This window comes from Danio rerio, chromosome 25 (genome assembly GCF_049306965.1).
Source record: "Danio rerio strain Tuebingen ecotype United States chromosome 25, GRCz12tu, whole genome shotgun sequence".
In the NCBI taxonomy this organism is placed as follows: Eukaryota; Metazoa; Chordata; class Actinopteri; order Cypriniformes; family Danionidae; genus Danio; species Danio rerio.
In genome coordinates, this window is record NC_133200.1 from 17,137,254 (window position 1) to 17,154,124 (window position 16,871).

At 33.3% G+C, this 16,871-nt stretch overlaps 1 protein-coding gene across 26 annotated transcripts in view; it reads left to right on the top strand.

Annotated features, from left to right (window-relative positions):
* mical2b (microtubule associated monooxygenase, calponin and LIM domain containing 2b) overlaps positions 1 to 16,871 on the top strand; it is a 135,499-nt gene that overhangs the window by 20,466 nt on the left and 98,162 nt on the right.

Genomic DNA, 16,871 nt, shown 5'->3' on the forward strand with positions numbered 1-16,871 from the left:
GATTACATCTTAACCAGGTTAGTTTCAAGAGTGGTGTAAATAATTTACCACAGCCTTTGGAGTGCTTGTCAGCTGTCTGAGTTTGTGGGTTTATAGTTTATCTTCCAGATAATGAAGCAGTAAAGCATAATGTTTGATATATTATCAGTTGCCTAGCTAAACTGACATCATTGCCTGTTGGGAAATTCACCTGAAGGAGCACTTTAAAGGGACAGTTCACCAAAAATGAAAGACTGCTGTTCATTCACTCAGGTGACATTTTCCTTTTAACATTAAGAATGTATGTGTGTAAATTGTTTTATTTTAATATCATAATTTGCATCTGTTTTAAGGCCTGCATTTCAAGCCAGCTTAAGAATTCTGGGATTTTTTTTTCTTTTGTAACATTTAATACAGGTTAATTGTATTTACTGCATGTATAGATACAATAGAAAGAAAACACGTTGTTGTTTTATGTTGGATTGTTCAATTTGTGTACCCAAATACTATTAGACTCCCAGAAAACCATTGTTTATTTCATTTGTAACAGAAAGTGTAAAAAGAAAACAGCACTTTGAGGCTTGAAAACGTTGATACCCGTGTTTTGATGATACATTGATGTCTTTTGCCATTTGCAGAGGGCTGTGTATTACAATGTTGTAAACAATGTTTGGTTTTTGCTTCATAAGACCTACAGTAAATGTATAGTTAAGTGCCACACTAATTTAGTAGTAGTGATTGACTTGCATAATAACCAAGGATGGTAGATTGAGGTAAAGTTGGTTTTATATTCACACGTTCATTCAGTCACAGCTCCATATATTGTTTAATGTGGTACTTTTAATATTCAAACTGAAATCATATGTACATATGACTTCAAAACAACATTAGCACTATTTGATCGACCGTGAACAATGTTGTACTTTGATGGTCATTGGCTGCTAATAAGGGGTTGATAACCGGTTTCAAGGTTTGCCGCGATTTGAAAAAGTCAAGGTATTAAAACTGTCAAAATGTTTTGTGATACCATTTCTTGGGTATATGTAGAGTTTTTTTTGTGTGTTGTAAGGAAATCTGTGTTTTTGAAGCTGATGTAGATAGTAGAAGTCAATGGTTTATTTTAATTATGTAGCGTGACATGTTTGTTGTTCAAAAATATTATAAATGTTTCCTACAACGTGATGTATTGTGTTAAATGGGTAAAAGAAAAATATTTACTACGACATTTAAAAAAATGTATTATTTCAGCAGTAAACACAATAATGTAATACTGTGAAACCATGATATTTTGATCCAAGCTTATCATACCGTCAGAAACTTATACCGGCCCATGCCTACTGCTAATATGATTTCACTATTTAGAATTTGCATTTGCAATGAATACTTTTCTAAAATGTTCTGAAATAAGGAGTCCAAATGTGTGAATATAAAACCGTCTTTACCTCAATGGATGGTGGTTCTGTTAAATCTTAAATAAAGAAAAAGTTACCTACATTTTAGATTAGATTAGATTAAATTAACAATAACTTTTTTTTTGTTTTTATTGCTTTTCCAAGATGTTCTATTAGATAGAAACCAGCATAAATGTTTTAAAACATTACTGGATGGATTTTCCATGATGGTTACTAAGAGACCAATTTTGGTTTCTTGTTGTTAGTTATTGTTGTTCTCAGGTATGATGACAGTCGACGATGTAATGCAAGATAAAAATATTTTGATAAGCATTTTCCAATGGTGGTGGTGGTGGTCATAGTGTTTCTTTTTGCCCTTGGATATGTAACTTGAGTGGTTTTGGTTTATTACAAAGATTATTTTCTTCTTCTAGTTGTGCAGGATTGCTTATTTTGAGTGTGTGTTGCTTAGACTGGTGAATCATTTTCTTTACTTCAACCGCAGGTGTTTCTTCTGTGTTTGCATGCTCGCTCTGTTTATTTTGACCTGAATGTCAGGTTGCGTAGATAAATATTTGTGTTTTTTTGTATGTCTCCATCCTAAAAAAGCAGCAGTTTACTACCCTCTGGATTATTTAGATTTTGTAATTCAGTGTATGAGATTCATCATTAGATGTTTGCTTTTCTTGATCTGTTTAGTCTCTTGTAGACTGTAGTTCTTTATGAGGGCCTTTCAATAAGTTTTCCTTCTGTTGCCTATAGAGCAAAATGATACTGTTACACAATCCATGCTTCCGGGAATATGCCAGTGACTTTTAAGGGCTGTCCTGAGTGCAGAGAAAGACAGAAATAATCTGGAACTATGATGGTGATCTGTCTGGTTTCTGGTGAATTGACCACAGGCATGAGGAAAGATCTGCATAAAAGCTGCAACCCTGAGAAATAAACATCAATTCAATTTTGAAGTGCAGTTCTGAAGTACAGTATAGTATGTATGAGGTCTAAAGTCACGTATGTTAGGTAAAACATTGTTTTTGAGGTTCAGTATAAAGTTGCAACCTTGACTTTTGTCTCAATACTATAGTCACAATTGTGAGATATAAAGGCACAATGAAAAGGTACATTATAAAGTCGCAATCGTAAGTTATAAAGTCTCAAACGTGAGGCATAAAGTCAAAATCATAAGTTATAGTATAAAGTCAGAGTCATGAGATATATAGTCATGATCATAAGGTACTGTATAAAGTCACAGTCGTGAGATGTATAGTCACAATCATAAGGTACATTATAAAGTCGCAGTCGTGAGATATATAGTCATAATCATAAGGTACGGTAAAAAGTTACTATCATGAGTTATAGTCAATCAAAAGGTACAGTATAAAGTCACAGTCCTGAGAAATATAGGCACAATCAAAAGGCACAGTATAAAGTCACAGTCGTGAGATGTATAGTCACAATCATAAGGTACAGTATAAAGTCACAGTTGTGAGTTATAAAGTCTTAAACGTGAGGCATAGTCACAATCAAAAGGTACAGTATAAAGTCGCAGTCGTGAGATATGGTTACGATCGTAAGGTACAGTATAAAGTCTTAAACGTGTGTTAGTCGCAATCATGTGTTATAAAGTTATTATTGTGAGAGATAAATTTACAATCACAAGGTGCTTTATAAAGTCGCAGTCGTGAGTTATAAAGTTACTGTCGTGAGATGTAGTCATAATCATAAGGTACACTATTACGTTGCAAGAAAAAATTGTGAGATGCAGTATAAAGTTGCGGTCATGAGATTTAGAACCACAGTCAAAGTACATTATATTCACGTTAATGAAGTGGATTAGGGAAAGTACCCTAAAGAGAGCCCAACAATGCTTTCTGAACTCCTCCTCTGATCTTTTTAGAGTATTCAGAGTTATTTGAGATGTTTTCCAAGATAAAACTCTCAGTGGAAGTTCAGTCAAAAATGGCTCGACTCCAATTATCCACAGATGTGAATGCTGAAAGTTTATCTGCAGCACTGTGGACATCTCTCAAAATAACACAACCGCCCCATTCCTCTTGATCTACTCTAATCCTCCCATGCTTTTCAGGCGGGTGCTACAGCAGACCACAAAATAGCTGTCACAGCAAAAGTTCTTGTTTTTTTGTTTGTTTGTTTTTTCTTGTTGTTGTTGCAAAATTGTATACACTCTTGTATAGATTCTGTTTTACATTCCCTGCATTTTGCAACTCTTGAGTTGTTTAAGTTGATGGTTGTTCAGACTCCAGCTGGTTTATCTGGAACCAATAAAGCTTCTCAACACAGTTTGTACTTTTTCACATCCCAGCTGAGAGGAGCATCTGGACACCTGTATTTATAGAGTTGCTTCGTGTTGACATTTGATATCTTGAGAGGATGGATACTAAAAGTGTTGAACTGTTCATTTGAATCCACCGCTGACTGGCTTTGTTATTTTTATTAACCTCAATCGTCTAGTTTTGCATATCACATAGTAAAAAAAAGAGCTAAATTGTTCTTTCTAGTGAAAAAATGGTTTACAATTGGTCATATTGTAATGAAAAGACTTTATACACACATTTTTTTTCTTTCCTTTTTTGGGTTGGAACTGTTTGGGTGTGTTCATTTAAGTTGACTCTTTGACCTGCTTGTCTGGAGTGGCGTTACATTTGGAGTCTTTAGCCTTCTCCTCTGTGTTTCCTTTATAACCCTTCCCTGCCTTTCCCTGTGGGTTAGAGAACGTTGGAGGAAGTGGAAAGTTGCGAGTTTGTTATCCTAAGGATCATATCATCCACACAACGGAATCAGTTAAAGATGCTGCCAGAAATCTTGATGTCTGCAAGGCTCGGTATCTGTCAGAATCTCATGCATATTTGTGGAAAGATGACACTTTTTTTTTATAATTAGGCAAATGATTTTCTGCAGGATTATTTACCCCAGGACTTCATTAGCCCTAACGTCAAGGTTTTGAACCTGCTGTATGTTGCTGCAGGGTTATAGAATCACATCATGGCAGGACTTGAAACTTGAAACCCTTCTATTCTGAGCAGGGAGGACCAGAATGTTTCTCCAAGAGCGTGTGCATGTTATATGAAGGCCTGTGTTCACTTCAGAGTGAGGAAGAATTACATGGATAACTGTAGGAAAAAATGATACTAGAAATAGTTCTGTGTAATAGTCAACACTAATAGTTAATTATGATATCAAAAGTCAGTTGTTGCAGTTGAAAGAATATTAAAGTAAAAAAGAGGTAATTTTCATAAATAATAGTAGATGTGAGAAAATGTTGAGAGATTTCACAATTTTGAATTGAACCAAATGTGTGATCCATGCAATAAAGCAGCACTGAGAGCACTGAGCAATACAGTTACATCAAATAATGTTACATTTTTAAGCACCTGAAGGTCCCAGTTTTAAGAAATGATTGCATTTTTAAAAAATACTTTTAACATGTACTAAAAAAAAAAAACATACGAAAGATTGAAAATAAACAAATAATAAAAAAATGACAAATATATAAATAAATGCATGTACATACACGCACACGCGCTGGGTGATTTGGCCTAAAATTTAAATCTCGATTAATCCAACATTTTTAACTCAATTACGATTCATGAATGATTATTTATTTGTTTTTGTGTAAGAAAATTTTGTATACAATAAAAACAGTCACTTTTTCTTATAAAAAAAAAAAACAGATAATGGTTTACATACACAGCATGGTTTATACACACAGCATAGTTAGTTTACAAAAAAATAAATAAATCTATCTGAAACATTTTTATTGCATACTTAAAAAAAAATTTAGTATTCAAAAATGTTTTATTTTTAATATGTTTTATATAAATTGGTCTTAAACTTCATATTTTCAGATTTTTCATATTATACGTATTACTTTTACGTATAGGTACTTTTACCATAAACTGACATGTCAACCATTTAGAAGAGGCTAATATTTTAGAATTTATGGGATATGTTTAAAAAAAATACATTGAGTGTGTTAACTAATGACATTAGGAGTTAATTTTTTTTTTCTTGGTGGGGCAGTTAAAGGGTTACAATATGCCATCTTAAGGCATATCTGGCACAGTTTCCAATCTTCATCAAAATAATCCAAACATTCGATGTGTTGTTACATTTTTCGAGAGGTTTGTGGGTGTATGCGACGATGCGAAGGCTGCACCAGACCATACCCCTGCGTTTGATGCAGAAGTATAAATCAGCCTCAACAACGCAGGATCACGTCACTCGACAGGCGATAGGGAAAGTTATTGAAATAATGCCTGTAATTGTCGATTTAGATTATTTTTCGATTAATTGTCCAGTCTTACATACAATATAAAGGTATTAAAAAATGATATATTAATGGCAGATGATACAAGTTATAGACAAAAGATTTGTATCCGCTTTTCTCTGAAATCCGAAAATAACTGTTATAAAAACGTTGGAAATATAAAAACAAATAAATGGCCATACATTTTGAAAATTTCTAAATTAATGCAGAATCGTTTTCTCTATAGTTCTCTCTCTATTTTCTCTATTGACCCTAAAAGTAAAATGGTCACAATTGCATGAAATTGAGACACGATTATGAGCAATCAAGTAGTAATTGTGGACAAAATCACAGTAACTTGAAAAAAGGTAGAAGTTATGAGATTTGAAGTTATAAACATAGACATTACATTCGATCAGATTAAGTGGTAATTACGAAGTATAAGGTGTTTTCTAATGATAATAAATGGAGTTGCAGCAGTGAGCAATAAAGTCACAATTGCAAGAAATCAGGTGGCATTTTTTGCATTTTGAAGTCCAAAATTGTGAGAGATCATCTACAAGAAAGTTCATTAACATTTTTTTCTTAGGCAGAAACAGGCTTTAATGTCATTAATACAGCAGAACAGCCTTTATTTTGTAATGTGCGACAAGCTGCATTTGCTAAATAGATTTAAAACAACAACATGCAAGATATTTTCATAGTTTCTTGCTTGACAGATTATTTAGAACTTCTCAGAGGGAAAAGGCATAAATAAATGCCTTACAATGTGTTCTTTGTTTGCAGATAATTGTTTTGCACAGCCAGTGTAGTGGAAATTGTAGGCCTGCTGTTGATTCTGATGACTTTAGGGATTCCTGTTTGCACAAGGGTGTTGCCCAGTTCAGCTTCACCCGACCAAATCTTTACTGAAGACATTACTCTAGAGAACTCATTAAGGGTTTGACCTACATCTTTCCCTTCATTATGACTAACTGATGATAAGTTGTGCTTTTTGTAGGTTTGCAGAATTTGTTGGAGCATGAATGATTATATGTGATTTTTACAGGGACTATGATCTCAAAACGGCTGCTTTTTAAAATTTTACATTAAAATGTACATTATTTTCATAATACTCACAAAATAGTAATAATATATTTTGAAATTCTACAATGATACTAACTTTTTAGCCCTGGTGTGATTTGAAGGGACTGCTTTGAATTCTTTGTGCACCACAAAGCAGTAAAAAGTGCACAAACAGGAAGGACTTGGACCTCATACAATATCAGATATCCTGCCTCTGGAACTACTATGCTGAGAATTTGCACATGCTGTAATATTTTTTATGAAGCCTTATTTCTGAGAATGGGAAAAATAATACTTTCAGTGCACTTTTGACCCATGGGTTGTTTTAAATAGTGGAGAAATTCATTGGGGATAAGGGTCTCTGTAAGGAAATACCAATTGAGACCTGTTTAATATGTTTTATTTCCCTGGGATTTTTGACAAAGTTTGCAAGCATGTCAGTTTATTATTTCACACACCATTTGTCTTTTGATTCTGTTGTGAAGCAACACCAGTGACTCTTAAATATAGAGATGCACTTGTGTTGTTGTTATTCACTAAAAGACCAAAACTATAAAATGATAATCATTTTTGGCTAATGGAGATTAATGCTGCACAATATATTGGAAAACTATCGTTATACAGTGTATATAAAGGTGTTATTTGCTTTTTTAATGTATGAAACATTTTTGACCAATCAAATGGGGCCTATTCTAATTAGTGTTGTCACAATTCTGGAATTCAAATTCTGGAGTCAGATTTGTCAGAGGAGTCAGATTTCGATGCAACACCGATAATGATTGTTTTCTCCATGTCGTGTGTAGTGATGGGTTGTTCTTGAACGATTCGTTCTTTTTGAATAAATCTTTTGTATGACTCATGGAGTGAATAATTCATTTGTGCAAGGGGAACTTGTGTGGTACCTTGGAGTGTTCCATTTAAAGCAGAATGCGCACCTGAGGCTTCAAACCATATCGATATGAAAGATATTGGATAATCCCTGATCGCATTTGGGGAATCATATTGATATATCCCCAGAACTTTATATACTGCCGAGCCCTATATTGTAGTACTCGATAACAATACCGTTTATAGCATATTGTACCAGTGCCGTGTATTTCAGTTACATTTACATAGAATGTATAAAAAATAAAGCTTATTTTACTTCAGTTTGTTGGCAAGGAAGTAAACAAATAATCCATAACACGTTTAATTTATTGGCCTTTATTCATGTGTAATCATTAGTGGTATAACAGATCACAAATCTCACGGTTTGGATTACATTATGGCTTTTTTTGTCGTGGAGTGGACAATTTTTTTGGATCAGCCAAAAAGTATGGAGACAAATTTAATTTGCTTTTTATTATTACAAAACAGCACTGCAAAAAAACTTTTGGTTTTAACAAACAGAACTTTATTACAATAAAATGAAGCAATAATCAGCTGAATAAAAATAAACTAGAAAATATTCAGTACTGTAAAAAATTCACTGTTACTATTGCTGACAACGCAAAATGTTTAATTCTATCATTATAATTTGTACTACCCATATTTATTTTTAGTCTCATTTTCAATAAATTATTCAGCAAGTCACTCATGAAACACGTTTCATTGCTAGATGGATAATTTTTGAAGAATTATTGAGTGGCATATGTTTGATGGCTGGTTATCGCCACCTATTGGTTAATATAATTGTTGCCTACAACTTTAATTTTTGAGCGCCGTTAATAACAAGTGACGGTAATTTTAACTTTACCATAAACATCAGAGGGTTTACCTAAACCATAAACTGTTATACCAGCACTTCTGTGTTTGACTGTTTGTAACTTCATAACTAACTCAAATGACTAAAGACTGAATCTCTTTCTTGATTTTTGCTGTTTTCAAACACCGATTTAAATGCGATGATTTGAAGAATTAATACGCATATGCAAATCACCATCAATTGTAATTTGTTGTGCGGGTGTTGAGATCCCGATTATTTAATGATTAATCGTGCAGCTTACACTGAATACATTGATGCAGGCTAAGAAAGCCACCACATCCCGAATAACCTTCCCCGACTTCTTCCATCATCATTGTGTTTTCAGGAAAGCCTATATACTTTCATACATGTGATTTGAATGACGCGAGAGGACGATCTCTTTCCGATCGCTACAAATTTAGGGTTAATCTACAAGTTTAAAAAAAAAATTTAATCCTCTTGACACGTGCGTTCCGAACCGTGGGTTATGATCAAATGGCCCCCTGACGAATCAACTGTGATCCGTTACACCCCTTATAAACATTAATCATTCTCTATAATTGCATGCTTGCTTGATGAGTGACAATCAGTTGGATTCAATCTTGTCTAAGTTAAGTACTTGCCAAAATGAATTCTGTTTTCCAGTTCCTCCAGAAGACTTAAACTGCTTGATTCACAATGATCGTAATCATTTGTCATGAAATGACCTTAGAGAGACTGAAATCTCTTGTATTCTATTACAAATACCTTAATTTGCATGCAAGTCTTATAGTTATGACGACTTAAAGGTGAATAAATGACGATTGTACAGTATTTGTAAGATTGGTGTGCTTCGCTTTTGCTTTCTCCAGTCCTGTATCTCTTTACTCTGCAGTTAATGGCATCAGCTACAGTACATTACATTTAGTTCTTATAGGTCATCAGTCTAACAATTACCAATGTCACCTTAACCAATGTAACCGAACTCTCCTAGACAGCAGCATTGCTCTCTGGTTACTTTTGTTTGCATGTGCTGTAACATAGTAGTCTACTCCAGGCAGTAAACTACTTATTCATAAGTAGGATGGACTTTCCCTACAAGCAAGAATGACCGATTGTGTTGTATATAGAACTAAACGTCATTAATACTTTAGCAAGGATGCATTAAATTAAATTAATAGTGGCAGCAAATAATATTTGCATTATTACAAAAGATTTTGATTTGAAACAAAGCTTTCCTATTGATCAGATTATAGAAATAAATTAAGTGAACACACTTTGTACTGGATTTGATGGATTTATTAGTTATGGGTTTGAGTAAAATGGGGATATTTTATTCTATAATTGTCTGACAACGTATTGGTTTTTACAATTTTAAATTGATTTGAACATACTATAAAACAAATAAGTTGTCCTTAAAAAAACTCAAAAACTGTGTTTCAACTGAGTTGGGGCCTATGCTAATATGCTATTGGCTAGCCTAGGCTTAAATGTGAATCTAGTGCCTCTACTCCAAAAAATGCTGGGCTCTACTACCAATGCTATCTCACTGCAATTCTTAACTTTGATTTAGTGGCCAATTCATATGAATGTGCACAATTTAGTATGATTTGATTATTCCCAATGACGGTTGGGTTTAGGGGCGGGGTTGGGTGCCATGCCTCCTTTTTAAAATCGTACATTTCCATACGACTGAAATTGTACATAGATGTACGAATTAACCACTAAACTGACAACTTAAAATACGTTTCCTCATAAGATCAGGCTAGCTCTACACAATCCCTTTATCTGGTCTTAATAGAAATTGATTTAGTTACCTTAATGTTTTTTTGTTGTTGTTGACTTGAACATCAAAAACTGTGTTGTTTCAACTCGTTTTTTAAATTAATAGTTTGAACAAGCGGCAAAAATATTTTTCCAAATTTCTTCCAAATTTTAAATACAGTTGTTTAATGTATAATATTTTATTAATTTTTAAAAATTGATATTTAAATGAATAACAAATGGTTTTACTTTGAAAATTGGGGTTATTCCTCAAAAAATTTAATTCTTAACTCTTGAAGTGGAGTTCTTCACTTCTAAAGTTAAAACATTGCACTCAAAAAATTAGTTTTGCAGCATATATATTAATATATTTGTATAAAATGAGTTCAAACAACACAATTCTTAAGGTTTTTTTCAATGTAATTGTTCAATCCTATTAAATCAATTAATTTAATATAATTGATATATACAGCGGCGAAGCAGTGGCACAGTAGGTAGTGCTGTTACCTCAGTTGGCGTTTCTGTGTGGAGTTTGCATGGTCTCCCTGCATTCGCGTGGGTTTCCTCTGGGTGCTTCGGTTTCCCCCACAATCCAAAGACATGTGGTACAGGTGAATTGGGTAGGCTAAATTGTCCGTAGTGTATGAGTGTGTGTGTGTGTGTGTGTATTTGTGTGTGTGAATGTTTCCCAGAGATGGGTTGCGGCTGGAAGGGCATCTGCTGCGTAAAAACTTGCTGGATAAGTTGGCGGTTCATTCCGCTGTGGCGACCCCGGATTAATAAAGGGACTAAGCCGACAAGAAATGAATGAATGAATGAATGAATGGATATACAGCATAAAGGTATTGTGTTGCATTTTTAGTGTATTGTTGTATAAAAATTAATAGTAATACCTCTAAAAACTTAAATTGGACGAAATGTAAGTTTAAAAGTGATTCTTTTTGAGTTGTCTCTTTACGAATAACCTAACACAGCTTCTTCCGTAATCATTATATTTTACAGGAAAGCCTAAAAGCTTTCATACATGTGATTTGAATAACTCGAGAGGTGTTTTCTCTGCGGTCGTTACAAATTAAGGATTAATCTACAAGTGAAAAAGTATTCATTTGCAAGGAGCCGTGGGCCGGTATAAGATTCTGACGGCATGATAACCTTGGATAAAATTTTCATGGTTTTACGGTATTGTGATTACTGCTCTAAAATATATTATTTTTAAATATCTGGCTAAAAAACAAGAACTTTTTTCAATTTGAACACACTATATTTTGTTTTATGAAACATTTAAAGTTCTTTGTTACAGTAAACTTGCCAGGCTATATAGTTTAAATAAGTCATTGACTTCTGCTGTCTTCATTAATTATAAAAACACAGATTTCTTTACAATTTAAAATGGAATTTTTGGATATTTTTTCTTCTGGAGATACTGTTGTCCTAAAAATAAAAATAAAATAAAAAAGTAAATAAAAAATGTAACATATACCATAGGAACTGTATAGAATAACATTTTGCCATTTTTAAAACCTTGATTTTTTCCAAAACACGGTATACCTTGAAAAGGTTATCGTCCCATGCCTTTCTGCGGGTCACATGTCTTCCAAACTGTGGGTTGTGATCATGTGATCAGTAAAACAATTGGATCAACCGTGATCCTTTACACCCCTAATAACCATTGATCATTGGGTATAATTGCATGCTTGGTTTATGAGTGACAACCAATCAGGTTCAATCTTGTTTGAATTATGTACTTGCCAAAATCAATTCCAATATTAAGTTCCTCCAGAAGATTTAAACTGTTGTTGTCTCTTTACTCCAAAATTATTATTTTTAAATGTATATAATAAACTGTATTTTTTTTATTTTAAAAAAATCATCCTTTATTATGTCAACCTCGCTTTTGTCTGCTCCTAGGTCACATGAGCAATCTTAGTCTAGTAGGAATGTTGGCTCTTATAGGAATTCCAGTGTTAAGTGCTGCCGAATCCTCTGGGATGCGATTGAACCCTTTGATGCTTGATGCTTTGATTCAAGCTCCTGCTGAAATATCTGTCAAGTCCTTTTGGTGAAAGACTGCAGATCTGAGCTGTCGGACTCAATTTGTTCCAGAGTCACTTTGACATTAGCATAAGCTTTGACATTAGCTTTGAGCGTTTGATGATAGACGGGATGAACAAATGTGCAGTAAATATCTTTAAAGGGTGATAACTTGAACTCCATCAGTTGTGCCATCTGTCGAGAGGCAAAGTGTGATTTGTGGTTTCTAAATGTGCTTCATCTAGCTGTTTTCCTTGCCCACAGTTATGATTTTGTGCTTTGCTATACTTTCCTGGCACGTCTTGTTTTAAAAAGTTCAGAAGTACTGCCTTTTCAGCATGGTTAAATTTAGCTACGGGACATTTTCCCACACTGCATTGGGTGCACTGACCGTTAGTGACATACAAATCTGATCCTTTGAGAAGTTAATGACTGGGAATTTGGGTCAAGTTATACTTTTTTCAGTTTTTTTTTTGAGAGTGTGAATGGAGGAGCAGTGGTGTTTGACCAATTTTTAATGAATAATAAAAATACTTTTTTCAGATAACTATAATCAATAAATGATAATTGTGATTTAATAAATGATTGAAAAAGATAGCTCAATCTAATAAAAATGTGCTGTTTTACACTCAAAGCACATTCCATCGAGCGTTAAAGAATTTTATCGATGAAAGCGTGGTATTTGGCGATTCATAAAATGCTAGTCAACAGCTGTAGGCACTTTAAAAGCCAAACTATATATACACGTAAAACAAACTTAATACATCTGTCTTCTGATCATACATTGAGGTCTTATGAAGCAAAGCTTTTATTATTATAATTTACAGCATTATTATCTTTAATCCATGCCCTTGGCAAACATTCAGTTGTAAAAGTATTCATTTATATTAGGGCTGCACAATATATCGTTTCGGCATCAATATAATAATGTGCACATTCACATTACAAGATATGCAATGTTGAGTCTGAATTATAGTTGACCAGGAGCTACAGTACAGAAAACATGTTTTATAGAGTCACTGATAAGTTTAACCATAATAGAGTGGCATTTTAAGAGAGTTTAAATATTTGTACGCAAAAATGTATGATGTTTAGAGGTATAGCAAAGACTAATTGTATTTAATTTATACAGAATTTTCACAAAAAAAAAAAAAAAAACTTTTTGTCTTGTTTTAAGATCAAATATCCACATTTTAAAATGAAAACAAGATTATTTTACTTTACCCTTTCAGATAATTTTGCTTGCTTGCTTGTTTGGATTTCTTAAGGCTCAAGGTGTTTTTTTTTTTACATGCATTTTTTATTTCTGTTTGCTATTTGGGCTTATTGAAACCTAACTAGAACAAAACCTAAGTATCATCTTTTGATATGATGTATTTTTAGAGAAAAATGATGTCCATATATGTATAAAACACTTTTTCCTGACTGATTTTTAATGCAAATACAACATATACATTTTTTTTCTTGTTTTGACTGTCGGAGAGTAAAAACTAAAGATTTTCCTATTTTGGACAGTTAAAAATAATGTTTGGGAGTTACATATGCTGCAAAACAGTTGCATTATGACACTGTATTTCTGTAACAAAATATAAAACATTAAAATTATTAAATAGCCACTTAAGAGCTAAAATGTGCTGTCCACGTATGTGGACACTTGAGCCCTTGGAGGTTAAGAAAAAACGTTGTGATTATGCAATATTTGTACATGAATACTGTTAGACTCCCCAGAAAACTGTCAAATAGAACTATTCAAATCTTGTGAAACTGTATTCATATCGCAATGTTTATCGCAGAAAAATAAAATTTCACAATATGATATTTTTCCATTATTGTGCAGCCCTAGTCTATATAAATATTTTTAGACTTTCAAAATGCTGGTTTAAAAAAAAAACTCCTATCATGTAGCCACGTAACCATGATTTCAACTAAAAGGCAAATTTCATATTTAGGTAAATCATCTTTTTCATTGTGTCTTGGACAAATATGAAGTCAAAATAGCCAGTATAAGTGATTCATTGAACCAATTAGATCAGGGGTGTCCAAACTCGGTCCTGGAGGGCCATTGTGCTGCTGATTTTAGCTCCAACTTGCTTCAACACACCTGCCAGAAAGTTTCTAGGTTATCTAGTAAAAGCTTGATTAGTTGGTTAAGGTGTGTTTGATTAGGGTTGGAGCTAAACTCTCCAGGACACAGGCCCTCCAGAATTAGATTATTGAATTAACTTTCAATATAATTTAAATGATTTGTTCAAAACTGCTGATTCATTTACAAATGAGCAAAGAGTATGCTTTATGAATGGATCATGGCTTCGATAATTTGTTCAAATATTCAGTCAGATGTTCAAATGATCTGATCTGGCTTTATTTGGAACTATTTTCCTTGGTAAAACAGGAAAAAATGACACAATCTAACTCCTTTTCTTAACGTCTTGTTTGTTAAACTATTAAATCAATATCATGTTTGTGTTCACATGTTGACATCAATGGAAACAGCACTTTTGCTTGTGGGATATATTAGTATCGTATATACTCAATATAAAAAAAAGGCATACAGGATATTTTTGCACTCATAATTTTAACCATAGGCTCATTCTAGCTTCTAGTAAGTATGTTTATCAATAACAATGACATAAGGCAATAAATGTCGCACAAACCTACATTCACCTTATTCTGTAATGTGGAAGTAAGCGATTTGTTTTAGATGTGACTTCTGATTACGTTCTGACTAGTAAGAACAAACGGCGGTAAAACAGTCCCAAGTACTTGCTCTACAAACAATTGTGTTCATGACAATACATAACAAAAAAAAAACAATTCATTTTAAAAATACCAGTTTGAAACATCAAGCGGAATAACAAGCTGTTTTTTACAATTAAAAATCAGTGGAAAGGGAATAAGACGGTAATTCTTGAGACAATTAGATTCCGATGGAACGTAAAAGAATAAGGTCAATAGAAGACGAACAGTGGATGTGTTTACAAATTAATCTGGAATCATCCTGCAGATGAAGTGGCCCTCAGGAATAGTGCTGCACAATATATCTCAACTATCAATCGCAATAAAAGCATATGCAAAATACATATTGCAAACGTGTGATAAATTACATTTACTGTATTTTCAACGTAATCTCACGGCAATTTGTAACTTTTGATTTAGTGGCTAACTTGTATGAATTCATACGATTTAATTTGTACAATTTAGTATGATTTGCTCATGACCCAATGACGGTTGGGTTTAGGAGCAGGGTTGAGTGCCACGCCCCTTTTAAAAATCGTACATTTTCTTGTGACTCAACTTGTACGAATTAGTCACTAAACTGACAAAATGTAAATATGTTTTCTCGTGAGATCAGGCTGGTATTTTATGTATTGGTCATTCATTTAAATTTGACCAATCAGATTTAATTCAGTTATTACTATCCCAGCATCCCCAGTAGTTGCTGTTCTGCTATTGGTTGGAGCATCCCAAAGGCAAACCCAGACCTAAAAATAAATTCTTATATCTTATAAGTATTAATCCTGTAAGTTTTAAATACTTATACATTTTTTTATGGAAAGGTAATATTTCAAGGAATATCGGTTTTGCAATATTAAACAACAACACAGGTTTCTTTAAAAGCCGTCTTTGGATAACTTTCTTTTCTATGGATATAAATAAAGCCATTGCAATGTTCAGATCTGCAGGATGTTGGTCCATAAGTGATTTGTTTTTTAGATGTTAATTTTGGGCTGAACAGTTGCTCATAATGTGGATGCTCCTTTGCTGCTGAAGATACTGTTGCCCTAAATCATTAAAATTAAATAGTCTTTGACAACAAAACAACAACGTCTTGCAACAGGATTTTTTTGCGGTTTTAAAACCTTGACTTTTTTTAAGCCATGGTAAACCTTGAAACCTTGAAAGTCCCATGCCTACACTCATCCTGATAACTTTCGATGATACTCATTCAAATCATTCACATATCCGTGTTCTCTGGTTTCACTCCCAAATCAACTGTCAATTCACCGCTGGAAGATTTATTGATTTTTCTCATCCATTTACCTTATGAAACAATGTTTTTTTTTTTGTTTCACTATCAGGTTATTTTTTTTGTTCCAACTTCTGAAGATTTTACTGGTTGATTTTTGTGCATGAAGATATTTCTTTGGTTCTCCCAGTTTTCTACAACTGGGCCAATTCTGGTGTCCTGATTCTTTCTTTTGTTCCTTGCCCGTTTGCTCTGCATACATTAATCCTATCAACCACTCGGCTCTTGAGTTAAAGTGACTCTTTTGGCCTATTTTACTACACATGCCAAAAGTGTTTTTGTGTCACACAGCTGAAAATTAAGAGCATTTTTTCCCCATCAGATTTACCAGCAGGACTTCTGCAAAGAATGTTTTGTTAATCAACAACTCAGTCAACTTGTATTTTTAATGCTAAGTATTAGGGCTGCACGATAAAATTTTTTACTTTTTTTTTCTGCTATATATATACTTCGTAGAGGACTGCATAAAATATAATAAACAATCTACAAGCACAGATCATTTTAATAAAGAAAAATATGCAAATGAAATAAACAGTACTTTATTGTTTTCCGAAGAGTCAAAATGTATTCAGGTATACAATGAATGAATAATCAAATGTAAAATGATACTGCATAGTCTTCGTTTTTATAATCAATTCCATAAAG